General features: G+C 44.9%; 2 long non-coding RNA genes across 3 annotated transcripts; both read left to right on the top strand.

The window, feature by feature from the left end:
• Window positions 1-665: 665 nt before the first annotated feature.
• LOC109763286 (uncharacterized) lies at window positions 666-2,746 on the top strand. 2 transcript variants are annotated; one of them, XR_012188440.1, is made up of 4 exons: window positions 666-938; window positions 1,691-2,168; window positions 2,247-2,464; window positions 2,622-2,746. It is a non-coding gene; the product is annotated as an uncharacterized lncRNA (long non-coding RNA). The 2 variants fall into 2 exon arrangements; XR_012188441.1 differs by having other exon boundaries at window positions 2,630-2,742.
• Window positions 2,747-4,831: 2,085 nt separating this feature from the next.
• LOC109763287 (uncharacterized) lies at window positions 4,832-6,444 on the top strand. The gene is made up of 2 exons (XR_002232888.4): window positions 4,832-5,960; window positions 6,122-6,444. It is a non-coding gene; the product is annotated as an uncharacterized lncRNA (long non-coding RNA).
• The last annotated feature ends 9,093 nt before the right edge of the window (window positions 6,445-15,537 follow it).

Here is a 15,537-nt window from a genome sequence, read left to right as displayed (position 1 = left end):
CCCAGTTTGCATCGTCGATGTAGAGCTTGCCGCGACGACTCTTGGTCATCCGGCCCACAGCGTATCCCTTGAGCCCTTCGAAGCTGCCCTTCAAGAACTCAAATCCACCGTGCGCCAGCCCCACGGTGGGCGCCAACTGTCGTGGAATTGTCACGGCAGATGTCCTCGAGTTAGGACTTAGTCGTGGAGCCATCGCAACTAGGAAGCTTGAAGGGGTTAAGCGGGACAAGGAACACGAGGGTTTATACTGGTTCGGCCCCTTACGGTGAAGGTAAAAGCCTACGTCCAGTTTGAGGTGGTATTGATCAGGGTTTCGATAACCAGGGAGCTAAACCGCTATGCCTGGCTCTCGATCAGATTGTTCCTGTCCTTAAACCGCTGCCGGGTCGTCCCTTTATATAGGGAGGCTGACGCCCAGCAGCTCTTAGAGTCCCGGCTGGCTCATAAGAGTGTCCGGCTCGGACTCTCAACTATTCTTGCCTTACACTACAAGTTCTACCATAATAATGATTGCAACTACGGGCCTTAAGCCATATCCGGGTCTTAAGCCCATCTTTGGCCCACCGTCTTCAAGCTTGGCGCCGGGCTTCTGGCAATGACCATATGAGTAACCCGGCCCCTCCTGGCGGGTGACTCTAAGGTCTATATCCTCAACACCGCCGGTACTATGCCTCTGTTGTTGCCTCTCCTTCCCACCCGTCCCGCCTCCCAAGTTCAAAATTTCTGTCAAAGTTCAAATCCGCGCGCCCAGTTCCAACTCTCCAGAAACCACTCCTACAGCCCAATATAAATAAGTGGGCAGGCATATGGGACTCACGCTGCTCAAACTACACCCCCAGGAAGTCACACATTGGTCACGCAAACCTTCAGATTGAAGGGAGTGTGAGGAAGTGTGATTCACTCCTCTTCGCCATCTAATCTTCTTCGTCAAGGGCAAGGTATGAGTTGTAAATGAATATTAAAATCTTCTCCACGATCTCATCAACCCTTGCTTCATCTTTGTTATTAGACAAACCTTACTTGTGCAATTGCATATGTGGTGGTGGTAGCACATGGAACTGTTTTCTATTTTTCCATAAGCAGTGTTTAGTTGCAATATCTTATCCAGAATCGTCTTGTGAAATGAAACTTGAGTATTATAAAAGGAATCACAAACTAAAGCCCCGTTCGGTTCACAGGAAAGTCGCAGGAATTTCACAGGAAAGTCATTCCCCTAGGAAGTTTTCCATCCACAGCGTTCGGGACAAAGGAAAGTTGAATAGTATTTTACAGGAAAAATTCCTCTAAGCTGCAGATTCGCACCGGTTCCGGTGGATTGAAAAAATCCAACACGAGCCAATGTTTTGGCGGAAGCCCGAGGCAAAGCGCTCGTGGCTACCACGTAAGCCCAAATAAAAAATTGCAGCATGCCCTTTTAGCTGTACTATAACCAAATAAAATATTTCATGGGATGGGATGTTTGAGTACACGTGAAGATGCTTTCCTGTGCTTTTTTTCCATCAAACCGAACACTCTTTCACATGGTTTCCTCTGCCTTTTCATCTGTTCGTCATTCCTCTGTTTTACAGGAGCTTTCCTTTCCAATTCCTCTATCTCTTTATGATCCCATGTTTTGATTTCCCCTGAACCGAACGGGGCCTAAGAATTTGAAGGTTCATGTATTATACTGATTTGGTTATATTTGCCATAGGCCAGGCGCTTCGCCTTTCAGCTATGGAGTGGCGTGGTATTCCATGGGAGGTTTTTGTGGCCCATGTTTCACGCATGATGGCCATACATAAAAAAAAACTCACTCTAGCTTCTCCCATCTGAATACTGTATCAGTAGCAGTTGGAAAAGTACTGAATGATACACATCTTGTATAACTGACTCCAACATCCTGGATTATTTATATCCAATCTGACTGCAGATTTTATGCATTTCATATCTTATTTCATCTAATCAGTGTGCAGTTTGAATGCATTATTTTGTAGCCAAGTCCAACAGAACTTGCTCCAGTGGCATGCCAAGTGCTCATACAAGTCTATTTATACGCGAGCCAACAGATATGACAAGTTCAAGTCACTCGTCTTTGGATGACGAAGTGACAAACGAATCATCTACGATTTTCCCTTCTAATGGCATGCTCATATCAACTGAGGGCTTGGAGTGCGGAGAAAGCTCAAAAGGTAAATCTATAAGGCGAAATTGTGTGCATAAGTAATTTTATTTAACTACTTAATTAATTTCTCGTAAAAATGCTATAGGGCGAAAGCGTGCACGTGAAGCAATAAGATATGCTAGCCGTACACCAGAACAAATCCAAGCAAGGCGAGAACGTGTTAGAGCACGTCGGCAAAATTTAACACCTGCTGAGAAGAAAAAGATTAATGCACAAAGAAGAGAAAAAAAGACAACGAATGGCACATGATGAGAGGAATGCAAGCCAATGAGCACGTAGGCAAAGTTTGACATTAGATGAGAGGCAAGAAATAAATGTATCGCAAGTGTTTTTCATTGTTTTTTCCTTGACTAAATATACTACAGACCCTCTACAGGCTCAATATTTTTTTCCTTTTCCTGAATATACCTGACTGTTACGTATGCTGTACTGATTGTCTAATATCCTCTATTCTTTTTAGGTGAGCAGATGGATGATGTGAGAGCTCCAAAGCTAATATTGTTGGCATAAATGTTTTGAGCAAACAACTACAGAAGAGTATACTATGCTGAGAAATGACTTCATGGCACTGGTAGAGAATAGGCCATTAGTCCCGGTTCGCAAAGGCCATTAATCCCGGCTGTGCAACCGGGACTAAATATGCGCGACTAAAGGCCCTCCCCCCTTTAATCGCGCCTCTTACGAACCGCGACTAAAGGCCCGTCCACGTGGGCGCCAGGAGTCCGTCGGGGCGGAGGACCTTTAGTCCCGGTTCTCGTGGCTAACCGGGACTAAAGGCCTCCTCCGCAGGTTTAGGGTTTTAGCCCCTCTAAACCTGGTTTTTTTGCGATTTTTTTTATTTTCAAATTTCTAAATTATTTTAACCTCTAATCTCTAATCACCACCCCTCATCACTGCTCAATTTATCCTCTAATCTCTAATCACCCCTCATCATTCCAAATCATCTAACTTCCCGGACGGTCACCCATCCTCTCACTACTCCAGCCTGAGCACGCTTAACTTCCAGGTTCTATTCTCCCTCGTTTCCAAGTCTGCACTTGTTGTTTTCCTGACAATAGTAGGATGTCAATTCTATTAACCCTCAGAATTTAGCTTGAGCATGAAGTGACACATTTCACAGTTTGAGTTTGAAACTATTGTTTTAAAAAACAATAATTATTTAGTAACACTAATATTTGTGGAATAATTAGTTTGACCATTGTTTGACCACTGTTTGACCAGATTTGACCAAAATTTAAAAAAAACTGAAATAATTATTTAGTAACACTAATATTCTAGAATAATTAGTTTGACCATTGTTTGACCACAGTTTGACCATAATTTGAAATTTTTTTGAATTTTTTTGCCTCTCCAGATCTTAAAAGCCCCGTATCTTTTTTTCTGTTAGGTTTTTGAGGATTTTCGAGTAGATGACTTTTCATATACAAAACTTTTTCATCCGAGTTCGTATGCAAAAGTTATGCCCATTTTAAGAAATTCCAGAGAGATTTTGCAAATAAAGTCGAAATTCGTATTTGTTAATTTTCCCAACAACTAGACCACATATCACATGAGAAACTTATTTTATTTTATTTTTTTGACATTTCCATCATTTTCTTTTGGTTTTTCTAAAACTGAAAAGGCGGTCCCGGGGGGGGGGGGGGTAGAGTTTGATGGGCCCTTTAGTACCGGTTCGTGCCGTGAACCGGTACTAATGCCTCAAATCCCATTAGTACCGATTGGTGGCACCAACCGGGACTAAAGGACTAACCTTTAGTCCCGGTTGGTCTGGCCAACCGCGACTAAAGGCCTTCGGGCCAGCCTGAGGACCTTTAGTCCCGGTTGGCCAGGCCAACCGGGACTAAAGCCCCTCCCGTCCGCCAGCTGTCGACCGAGCGCGCTGGGCCCAGATAGTTGGTCGCGGGTCTCCTCCCGAACCGCGACTAAAGAACCCTTTTGTCGCGGTTCGATTATTTTAGGGACTAATGGGGGCGTATGGAAGCCTCTTTTTCTACTAGTGTGGCCTGATAAATGCCTAAGGTATGTAATAACTAATTAAGTGGAACTAGCTATCTGAGTCATGTCTGGAATATTTCCTCTCTTCATGGTGGCGCCGTATACAGATTCATGTTTCTTGTACATATTTAGCGAAGCTTCAGTTAAACACTCCTTCAATCTTGTTTGTCCTAGAACCATTTATAAGAGTGTACTCAAGCTAAAGTAGGCGCGGCTACCGGGGGGAACCCTAGCGCCGCCGCGTCCTCGTCCCTCCCCTGACCTCTCCTCCTCGTCGCCGCCGGGCAAAGCCCGGTCGGCGTCGGCGGCAGCGGGATCTCTTCTCCCATGACTCGCTGGATCTGGCGCGGGCGGATCGCGGCGGTTGTTGGCGGCGCGCTGGAGGCGGGGCGCGCCAGCGCGGGCTTGGGGGCGACGGCAGGGCTCACGCTCGCGGTTTCCCCTGGTGTGCGTGGGAGTCCGCTCGGGGCGCGCGGCGGCGGCCCTCGGCAAGCGGTGGCGGGCGCTGGGCTCTCGGCGGCGCTCCGGCGTGTGCAGGAGGCGGTGGTCCCTGTGCGCGGTCGGCGGCTCCGTCTCTGACCCGGACGGCGCGGGGGATGGCGGCGGCCCGGCGATCTGGATGCGGTGGTGCCGGCGGCTCGTTGATCTGCCGGTGCTCCAGGGTTCTGCCTGGTGGTGACGGCGGCCCGTGCACGAGAGTTGGATCCCTTCGAACTGATCTGGGTGAAAACTTGCCTTCGGCGTCTGCTAAGGCTGGCGGTGGCGGCGCTATCTGCGTCGTTCCCTTCTTGAAGGCATCGCCGTGGAGAAGTTCAAGGCCACTCTCTGCTACCTCCGGGGAAAACCCTAGATCGGATGATCGGATGACGGCGGCGCTATGGTGTCGTTCCTTCCTTGGGGGCGTCATTCTTGGAGGTACACACGTGATCGAGGGACCAGAGGACGGATTCTTTGGTGGAGCGGTGATTCACCCTACACACTGATGGCGACGGATCTTGACGGCGTGGCGCAGTGCAGATTCGGAGTTTGGTGTGGGAGGATGGACTCGCGCAGGAGGACGACGCTGTCGGGCGTCGTAGTGGCGTCGATGGCAGAGAGACCTGGCACGGTACATGCAACAATACAGCTCTGAAGATGGATTGGTGGCAGGTGGCTGCGGCGGCCTCATACCCGGCAGGCGTCCTGGTTGAGGAGTGCGCCGGACTGGTAGGTGCCCCATACCAGGCAGGCGTCCTGGTTGGGACCTTAGGTCTTAGATGTTTAGGTTTGGCTGCGATGTCTGTTTGGTATTAGGTCCAGACTATCTGCGCCCCTTCATCAATTGGATAGGTGTAGCAACAGTTGTTGCTTAGACGGTGGCTTTAGTCTTGCTGTTGTTTGGCTTTGTAAGGTCTTGTGAGAATAATTAATAAAGTGGCCGTATGCATCGCCCAGATGCAGAGGCCAGGAGTCATCCTCCTTTTCTAAAAAAAAAACTCAAGCTAAAGTATGTACTTTGTTTTTGACCGGAACGGCAGGAGCTCTGCCTTTCCATTATATTAGAGGGAAAAACTGTACAAAACTGCCGGAAGCAGCAGCCGGAAATGATTACAACAAGGAAGAAAAAGGGAAAATAGGCTGAAGCCAAAGGCATCCAGCCATGCCACCCTCAGGCTACTACTCCCCTGCCTCCTTAAGGAGGCCGATCGCATCTCTTGCAAGAAGCAGCACAGCAGAAATAGAGCTTGACGAGGCCTTGAAAACTCTGTTCTTTCTCTCAATCCAAAGGTGCCATGCAATATACACTGCCGCCGTGCATTCATCGGTAGCATTGCCTTTCTTCTTCAGGCTTCTAAAATATGTATGTTATTTGGGTATACTGATTGCTGCCATTTATCTTCACATTAGTTCTGGTGGCATAAAATGTTCAATTCCTGGATGAACGGTAACACGATATCTTTTTTTTTTTTTTTTTGCTTTCTACAGCCTATCAAAGGAAAGAAGCAGTTCTGTTGTAGTGGTTCTAAGGCTGGACATGATAATATGTATTGGAGATTGCTGGCCGTGCTGGTGATTTGGGAGATCTGGTGAGAGCGGTCATCACATTTATCGCAATTCGGAGTTATCGTCTGTGACACTCACAGGCCTTGCATTTGACGAAGCCACTATTTGAAGGATGCTGACACATGGCACATCATCTCTATTTTTTGCCATAGTAATCTTGCTTACTGAGCCCAATTATTTTGGTTGTACTTGTATGTAATCTCTTATGTATGCAAGTTATGCACCAAGTGCTTGTGATTGTGTTATCTTTTCTCATGTGAGTTTTCATGACTGGTTACTGAATGTGATATGTTTGTGAGGTGATTAATGTCTTACCATTTCTAGCTGATAATTGTGTGTGGGCTGGAGTTGTAGTCCATGATAAGCAAACAGAAGCCAAAGACAGACAAATGGAGAGATAAAGTTGGCGAATGTTGTCAGTTGCCACGTGTGTAGACGAATTCTATATTTGCCGCATTCTCTCCCTTCGATATAGGATAGAGCTTGTATTAGATCTAGCTTTAGATGAGATCAATCTATTTGAAGACTCAAAACATGTTTAAAAATTCTGAAAATATTTGTAGACACATCCGTGTTTGATGTAAAAACTTAAAAGGTTTCAGCTCCTAATTCGAAGTACACTTTGAGAAACAAAAAAGACAAAATCGGATATGAATTGTGCCAAATACTATTTACCCCAAGATGACACTATTCATAGTCGAATTTGTCTTTTTTGAATCTCTTACAGTAGACCGAGTTTGAAGCTGATTTTTTTTAGAGTTGTAAACATACCTTGCAGGTATGTAAAAAAAATTCAGAATTTTTTGAATTGTCTAAATATGAAATTTTGCTACGATCTCACCTAAAGATCAGATCTTATACAAGTCTCCCCCTAATTAGAGAGCTGAGTATGGAGAACAAAGGTTCTTCCTACGAGATGGAGATGGAGAAGAAAGAGTTCGGCTTCATGACGAAGGGGTTCATTGATTAAAAAACATATGTTTGATTGTGCTTGCTGTCTATCTATCAATAATAATATATCCTTACTTTGATCAATGTATGAGTTCCTGACTATAACTTAAGTTCACCTTATTTTTTTGATCCCGTAGCGAAGCACGGGCATCTTACTAGTAATAGGTAGAACAATCATCCATGAAGTGCATCTACCAACACAATGACAGATTCTTTTTATTGGCCATGTTGTGGTGAACAGGGTGTGGCTGATTGATTCATATGTATGTATGCTGCTGATTGGTACTGATATACACTACCCATTGTCCTTTGCATGACGAATTAGAGACTATTGCTCATATGTTAATCACCTGCTCCTCCCTAGCCTTGATGTGGTATGAACTTGAAAGTATGAACTTCAAAGTTTTCAGCCACTCAATGCTGATTCAGTCAAAGATCTCTGGTAAGACAAAAATCGACAAGATTCACTCTGTTGTGGTTATCGCAGTCCTCTGGAATATATGGAAGTGCCGGAACTCTGAGCTCTTTTGTGATGTTTTCGTGGAATTGCACATACACTGGAAGTTTACTCTGCTATTGGCTATTGTAGGTTAGCTTGTTATACACTGAACGTGGTTGTTTTTAGATTTTTGTTTCTCAAGCTTGGATAATGAACAAAAATAAGATGTATCACGGGTTAAAAAAGATCTAACTTCTATATTGTTTCGATATTGTTCTGTCAGCTTTCTCAACCATGTTAGCAACTGTGAAGTAATTAGTCTGAACACAAAATAAATCCCGAAAATATGTTGCTGTTTTCTCTGCAGTATAGAGTGATGGTCTTGAAATAGAGGGTTATTTATAAAGTATCATTGAATTTAAAATACAGGTTATTCATCTTGACTGTCAGTATCAGATTTGTGAAGGTGACATTTGACTGTTTCTCATGCAGGAAAAAGTGAAGACAAAACATCCTCAGTTGCTCTATGGATCAAAGGTTTATAGGATTTTCCGAGGAGGGAATATAGAAGCTATACATGGTTCATAATATTTTAGGAGCTGTGATAGAACAAGAATGGTTTCACTACCCAGCTTAGAGGATTTATTTTTTTTCCAGCAGAAAAAATCTCTTAAGACTGTACGTATCCTTGCCGATCAGATAGTACACACAATCCAGTTGTTTGATGCTAATCCCTCTCAAAGCATTAGCACCTGAAGATACTGATCTCGCAGTTTTCTACTTCATTCCGGACACATGACAGCCCGAGCTTGCAAAGTCAAGCGTTACAAGGCCAAGCTCACGGACCATGAGATCGTTGGCGAGATCTGCAACCATATGCGGCTCCTTCCGTGCCAGAGAGAAGGCAAGATATGAAGACATGGCTTGATGTTGCTTTCAACCAGTATAATGCTCTGTGGACTAAGCATGTAGAGCATTTCATGTAGAGCATTTCAGGCTGGATGGCGGGGCATCGGCGGCGAGCACTGACTCGAGACGCACGGGGAGGCAGTCGACGGCCTCCCGGACTCGCTCTGTCGGTGACAGGCCGGGCTTTGTCAGGCTGACGTTCTGCTCCGAAGTGTCTGCAGCAATAGCAGCAAATGGTTCTTCTTGAATCAGAATCAATCAAGATGAAACTTTGTGCTGACAGTAATGAAGGAAGGAATTTGGTATTTTCTGAGAGTGCAGCAGAGAGAACATTCCCAGCAGTGGGTTGAAGTGAATAGCAAAAAGTAAAAACATCACAGAAGAGTGAATTGTCTGTTGTAAAATAACTGTGCCCAGAGATTGTTTTGGTGAAACTTTACTGATAAGTGTTTACAGTTGAACAAAATCAACATGCATGTCGATACGAGAATTAGGCCCTGTTCGGCAAGCCTCCGCTCCTTCAGCGCGGAGCGGAGCGCGCGGAGTGGCCCTCGAGCGACTCTGAAAATTTGAACTGGATGCTGCTCCACTCCAGAGCGGAGTTGGAGCGGGGAGAGAGTCCGAACAGGCTCTTAGGATTGTGAAATCTTGAAGCTAGGTAGAATTAGGAAGCATCAGCCCGGAATGACCACAAGAATTATTTTCATCAAAATGTGTAACTAACGGCAGAAAGAGACTTGCAAGTTTCCCATTTTGCTTCAAAACGGCCCCATCAAAGGAGTCTCTAAACTTCTTACCAATCGACTCAAGCCACTTATTCCTCTCCTTGTCCACGCTGACCAAACGGGCTTCCTCTCCGGCCGTAACATCTCTGAAAATTTTCTGTACGCAGCTGATATCCTTCATTGTTGTGCCAAGCGCAAAGCTCCCACCCTGGTTGTTAAATTAGACTTTCGCAAAGCCTTCGACTTTGTTTGCTGGTCCTCCCTCCTTCGCACTCTTCGTACTCGTGGTTTCCCACAACGATGGTGCGATTGGATCGAATCATTGCTCCGCACTGGTTCAACTGCGGTCATGCTTAATGGTGTCCCGGGTAGATGGATCCAGTGTAAGAATGGACTACGCCAGGGTGATCCGCTCTCGCCCTACCTCTTCATCATTATCGCCGACATTCTTCAGCAACTTATTATCAAAGCCAATCAAGATGGGCTTCTCTTGCACCCTCTCAATCCCACCCCGCCCTGTCCGGTCCTTCAATACGCTGACGGTACCCTCATTATTGTCAAAGCAACCCCTGAGGCTGCCTCGCACCTGAAGCGAACCCTAGATAACTTTGCAGCCGCCACAGGTCTCCAAATCAACTTTCACAAAACCACCTTCATCCCACTTAATGTGGACTCGGAGCTTGCCACTAAAATGGCCTCTGACCTAGCCACTAACATCTCCTCCTTCCCCCAAACCTATCTAGGGCTCCCTCTCTCCCCCTACAAGCTGCCCCCGTCGGCCTTCCAACCGATCATTGACAGATGTGATATCTATCTCTCTGGCTGGGCTGCCCTCCTTCTCTCTCGCGGTGGTAAACTCGTCTTGTTGTCAGCCGTCCTAGATAGCCTGCCCACCTACTTCATGCTCTGCTTTTCTCTCCCTATTAGACGTACCTTTTTCTGGTCTAATGATGAGATTTGCTCTGGGGCTAAGTGCCTGGTAGCTTGGGATAAGGTTTGCACTCCAAAAGTCGCAGGTGGTCTAGGTGTCAAAAACTTACGTGCACAAAAAATTTGTCTACTGCTGAAATTTGCTTACAAGTTCATGCACTCCACCAACCTTCCTTGGAAAGATTGGATCTTACACCACTCGCCACTTCACATTGGTTTTGGTAGTAACAGCTCCTTCCTTGCCAAAACTATATATAAACAGTTGCAGAGCCTGAGAGAGATTTCTCACTGTTCCATTGGTAATGGACAGTCCACCTTCTTTTGGTTAGATCGTTGGCTTCTGCCTGAGCCTCTGGCTATCATTTACCCTGCTCTCTTCTCCCACCACACCAAACAAAATGCCCTAGCTAACATTTTACAGGAAGGGATTGAGCTTGCTCTTCGTAATCGACTAACCATTACTGCGGTCGCAGAACTTGCCTCTCTCAACTCTTTGTTGCAGGATGTGTCTACCTCACAGGAACCGGACAGTAGGAGGCTGCTGAATGGCGAAAATTTCACCACGCGAGGCGCATATGCTGCCCTATCCACCCAGCTCAACGACCAAGTCCTTGCCTTGGTTTGGGACTCACGGGTGCCGAAGAGAGTTATGATCTTCGGCTGGTTATTTTACTTGGATCGCCTGAACACCAAGAAGAACCTGCGCAAGAAGCACATCCTAAGCTCCGACATCTGTCCTCGTTGTAACAGCGCGGTGGAGGATCGTGACCACCTCTTCTTCACTTGTCCAGCGGCTCGCAGGGTATGGCGTGCTACCGGTATTCAACCTCAGTTCTCTCCGATCGCTGAGTTCTTCACCTCCGCCGGGCCGCCTGCTCTGCCGACCACAATCTGTCCCTTCTTACTACTTCTCATTCTCTGGAAAATCTAGGATGCTAGGAACAAAAAAGTTTTCCAGAGTCTCGAGATTGATGCGAGAGGTACGATCAAAGCGATTCTAGATGACCTTATTCTTTGGTCTCACCGTCTCAGGACGGCATTACTTAAGGATCACGCCGGGCTGTGGTGTGATTTCCTCTTCTCTCGCTCTGCGTGAGTTCTGTAAACATTTCACCCCTTTTTGAAATATATTCAGGTGGGGAGCCTCCCCCCCGTTGACCATTTCAAAAAAAAACATCATATTCTCTACCTCCCCCAAAACCTAGAATATATCTGACCAATTATGTCTGTACTAGCTGTACCAAACACTATGCAACCTCAATGAATTTTAACTACAATAATATGTTTCTGCATGATTAACTATTTGGAAGTGAAATCTACTCACACACCACAACATAGCTGAGCAGAAACAGAGACTAACCAGTCAAAAATTGTACGGCGGCCTTGCGCTTGCCCGGTGCGCAGATGCAAAGAAGGTGTGTGGGAGAGGACAGGAGCATGAGGAGGAACGAGGAGGCAGCGGAGAACAGTTCATCACCGGCGTGGCAGCACTCTCCGATCACAGCGTCGGCCGAGGGCCACGGGGCTGGAGGGATCAGGGCAAGGGGTGCTAGCTCCTCTGTGCGCTGTGTGCCTGTGAGACGAAGCGAGGGGATGGAGAGGGTTCGAGGGGAGAGACGAGAGGAGTGGGGGATCGGCGGCCGGCGGCGGCGGCGGCGACAAGGGATAGTGAAACGGGGAACGGGAACAGAGACAATACGTGCAGTTTATCTCGCAACGACAGTGTCTCTTTTTTTTCTGAGAGCGTGCGTGTTTGTGTAGTCCAAGTCGTTTAGGGCAAGCCCAAAAAATTCATAAAATGTTCAAGAAAAAAATCGGTTCAAAAAATGATATTTTTCAGAGAAATGTTCAAAATTAATAAAAGCGTTAAATCGTCTTAAAAAGTATTCCAATATTTATGCAAATGTTAATTTTTATTAAATAAAATTTTAACCTTTAATGTCGACATTTATTAAAATTGGATGTAAGAATAGTGCACAATGGCACATGAAGCAGGTTGTGCAAAGAAAATTAAAGAACAAAAATATTTTTTTAAAAAAAATTGAAAAATATATTATACAGAAAAATGCTATTACCCCTCAGAAAACAAACTATTATTAATTGATGGACGGAAACCCCGGGGCTGGGTTCGATTTCAATTCAGACGTAGCCCCATTTTCCGCCCGGTGCAACGCACGGGCATGTGTACTAGTCATACCTAATGACGAAATCCATGGCATATGCATTAATGGCATAGTTGAAGAATATGGATAATTTTTGGATCGAAGATGTTGAAACCTATGGCTTGGTCCTTCATAGTTTCACTCTTTTCCTTCTTCACCTTTTCCGCACTTCTTGTAATGGAAGCTTGCACATAATTCTTATTTTGAGTACTTCCTTTGGGAACCTATGCCATATTACTTTCCTCAAGTTCTTGTGTACTAAATTTTTGTAATTTCTTATTTTGTCAATATGATAAGCCGAGCGGGCACCCCGGCTGTAATTTTGTTTGAAGCAACGACAATCCTTGTTTTATCATGTGCACTCTCAACTTCTTCTCTTCAGATTTGGCACTTGATTGACTTGCCTCATTGCCTTTAGTAGCCAATGTCAACACTTCAATTGGCTCTTTTTCATTTGGGATCAAGTTTGAAGTAGCACTCTTATGGCCATCTTTTTTAACACGGTAAACTTGCTTGACCACCTTTTCTTGTTCCTTGAGCTCCGGACCAATTCCTTATGATTGAAACGGTCTTTGACGTGTGATTGTTCATCAAATGTTGGACTTTTTGGAGCTGCATAATGTTGCTGAGAAGGTCTAATATAAGATGGATAATGTGCCCTTGTATCATACCTCTCCCATGATGTATATGGACTAACACGAGCATAGGGAGGCATCCACAACATTGGCATTGGCGGCCCAAAGTAAGGATATGAATATGATGCATTGAGATTCTCACTTTGCCAATACCGATCATCGGATTTGCGCATAGGGGGTGATCTTGATACTTTTAAATTACTTGGCTAATAAGCACTTATCTCCTCACTCTTCTTCTGATATTTTTCCAATAGTTGTCTGAAAGTGAATTTTGACCTTTTACCTTTGTGCTTACCTCGGACTTTGCTTTCTTTTGGTTTGCTTTCATAGATCATTGGATTTGCTTGTTACCCCCAGTCGTTGGTGTCTTCTTTGTAGCTTTGATGGAATTATCGCTCTCAAGTTTATGTTCATTATGCTCTTCAACAACTTCTTTACTTAAAAGGTTGATCATGTCACCTGTAGTTTTTACCTTCTCATATTTAAATGGATCGGCTTGAAGCAGCCGATGCAAAAAACTTTTTCCATCAGGACCAATCGGAATAGACTGACCATCTCTTGGTGTTTCAACAAATTTCAATCGTCCTTTATCAATGGCCGATTTAACTATTTGACAAAACATATAGCAATCCTCGAAATTATGGTTGGACGAATCATGCAACTTACAATACATTCGTCCTTGGATTGATGGCTTGACATGGTGATCAAGAATTCTAATGTAATTACTTTTTAGCAACAAATCAAATATTTGATCACACATGCTTGAATTGAAGGTATACTTCTTGTTTTCTAGCCGATCTTGCTGTGAGAACGGATTTGGAGTTAAGCAAACAAATGGTTCATATTTTGCATCACCCCATTCGGCTATGGAATTTCTTTCAAATTCTTTTTCCGATGTCATTAGATAAGATATAATACTCGCACCGGTTTTCTCAACATGACTAAGGACATGAAGGAGGTGGAGATCAGTGTCTTCACTAGCATGACTGAGGCCGTGAAGGAGGTGGCAACCGCCATTAGGGAGAGCAAGACCATGGACATCCACCCTGACCTATACAGCGTCGTCATGGGGCAAGCTGGCTTCAGCGATGAGGCTCTCATGGCAGCCCTGAGCCACCTGCTAGACAACAAAGCCCAGGGTGTTGGGTTTGTTGCCATGGCAAACGCCACAGGGTGCTCTAGCTCAGAAATTGGCTAGGCAAGCACTACTACTAGAGCTTGCTGCTGGTTGGCGTGTGCATGATCCTGGATGATGATGGAGACCGCGATGACGATGTATATTTTGTGTAGCTAGGGCTTCAAAACTGTTTGATATGGTCTATATATTTTGTTGAGGTGGTATATACTAACCCCTCATGATGATCGTAAACCAGCGGTGGTAGGATGAAACCCTCTTTGGGATGTGGTGGTAGGATGACACCATAGTAGTGCTAGGTTAGTGATGCCGCTTGAAGCTACGTCGGTATTTCCCCAAAAAGGAAGGGATGATGCAGCATAGTGGCAGTAGGTATTTGCCTCCGATATGTAACCAAGGTTATCGAACCAGTAGGAGAACCAAGCAACACAACGTAAACAACCCCTGCACACAAATAACAACACCTCGCAACCCGACGTGTTAAAGGGATTGTCAATCCCTTTCGGGTACCACGCCTCAAGATAGGCAAACGGACGTGAGGTAAATTTGTAGTAGATTGATAGATAGATCGCAAATAAAATAAAGTGCAGCAAAGTATTTTTGTATTTTTGGTTTAATAGATCTGAATAAAAAGTGCAAATAAAATAGATCGCAAAGAAAATATATGAGAACGAAGACCCGGGGGTCGTAGGTTTCACTAGTGGCTTCTCTCGAGAAAGATAGCAAACGGTGGGTAAACAAATTACTGTTGGGCAATTGATAGAACCTCAAATAATTATGACGATATCCAGGCAATGATCATTACATAGGCATCACGTCCAAGATTAGTAGACGGACTCCTGCCTGCATCTACTACTATTACTCCACACATCGACCGCTATCCAGCATGCATCTAGTGTACTAAGTTCATGGAAAAACGAAGTAATGCAATAAGAACGATGACATGATGTAGACAAGATCTATCTATGTAGAGATAGACCCCATCGTTTTATCCTTAGTAGCAACGATACATACGTGTCGTTTCCCTTTCTGTCACTGGGTTCAAGCACCGTAAGATCGAACCCACTACCGGGTACCTCTTCCCATTGTAAGATAAATAGATCAAGTTGGCCAAGCAAAACCCAAATATCGGAGAAGAAATACAAGGCTATAAGAGATCGTGCATATAAGAGATCAAAGAAACTCAAATAACTTTCATGGATATAAAAAGATTTGACTCATCATAAACTCAAAGTTCATCAGATCCCAACAAACACACCGCAAAAGAGTTATATCATATGGATCTCCAAGAGACAATTGTATTGAGAATTCAGCGAGAGAGAGAGAAAGCCATCTAGCTACTAACTACGGACCCGAAGGTGTGACGCCCCCGATTTGACCGTACACTAATCATACACGCAAATGTGTACGATCAAGATCAAGGACTCACGGGAAGATATCACAACACAACTC

The sequence above is a fragment of the Aegilops tauschii genome, chromosome 7 (assembly GCF_002575655.3).
Source record: "Aegilops tauschii subsp. strangulata cultivar AL8/78 chromosome 7, Aet v6.0, whole genome shotgun sequence".
Lineage (NCBI taxonomy): Eukaryota > Viridiplantae > Streptophyta > Magnoliopsida > Poales > Poaceae > Aegilops > Aegilops tauschii.
This window is presented reverse-complemented; position numbering and strand designations above follow the sequence as displayed.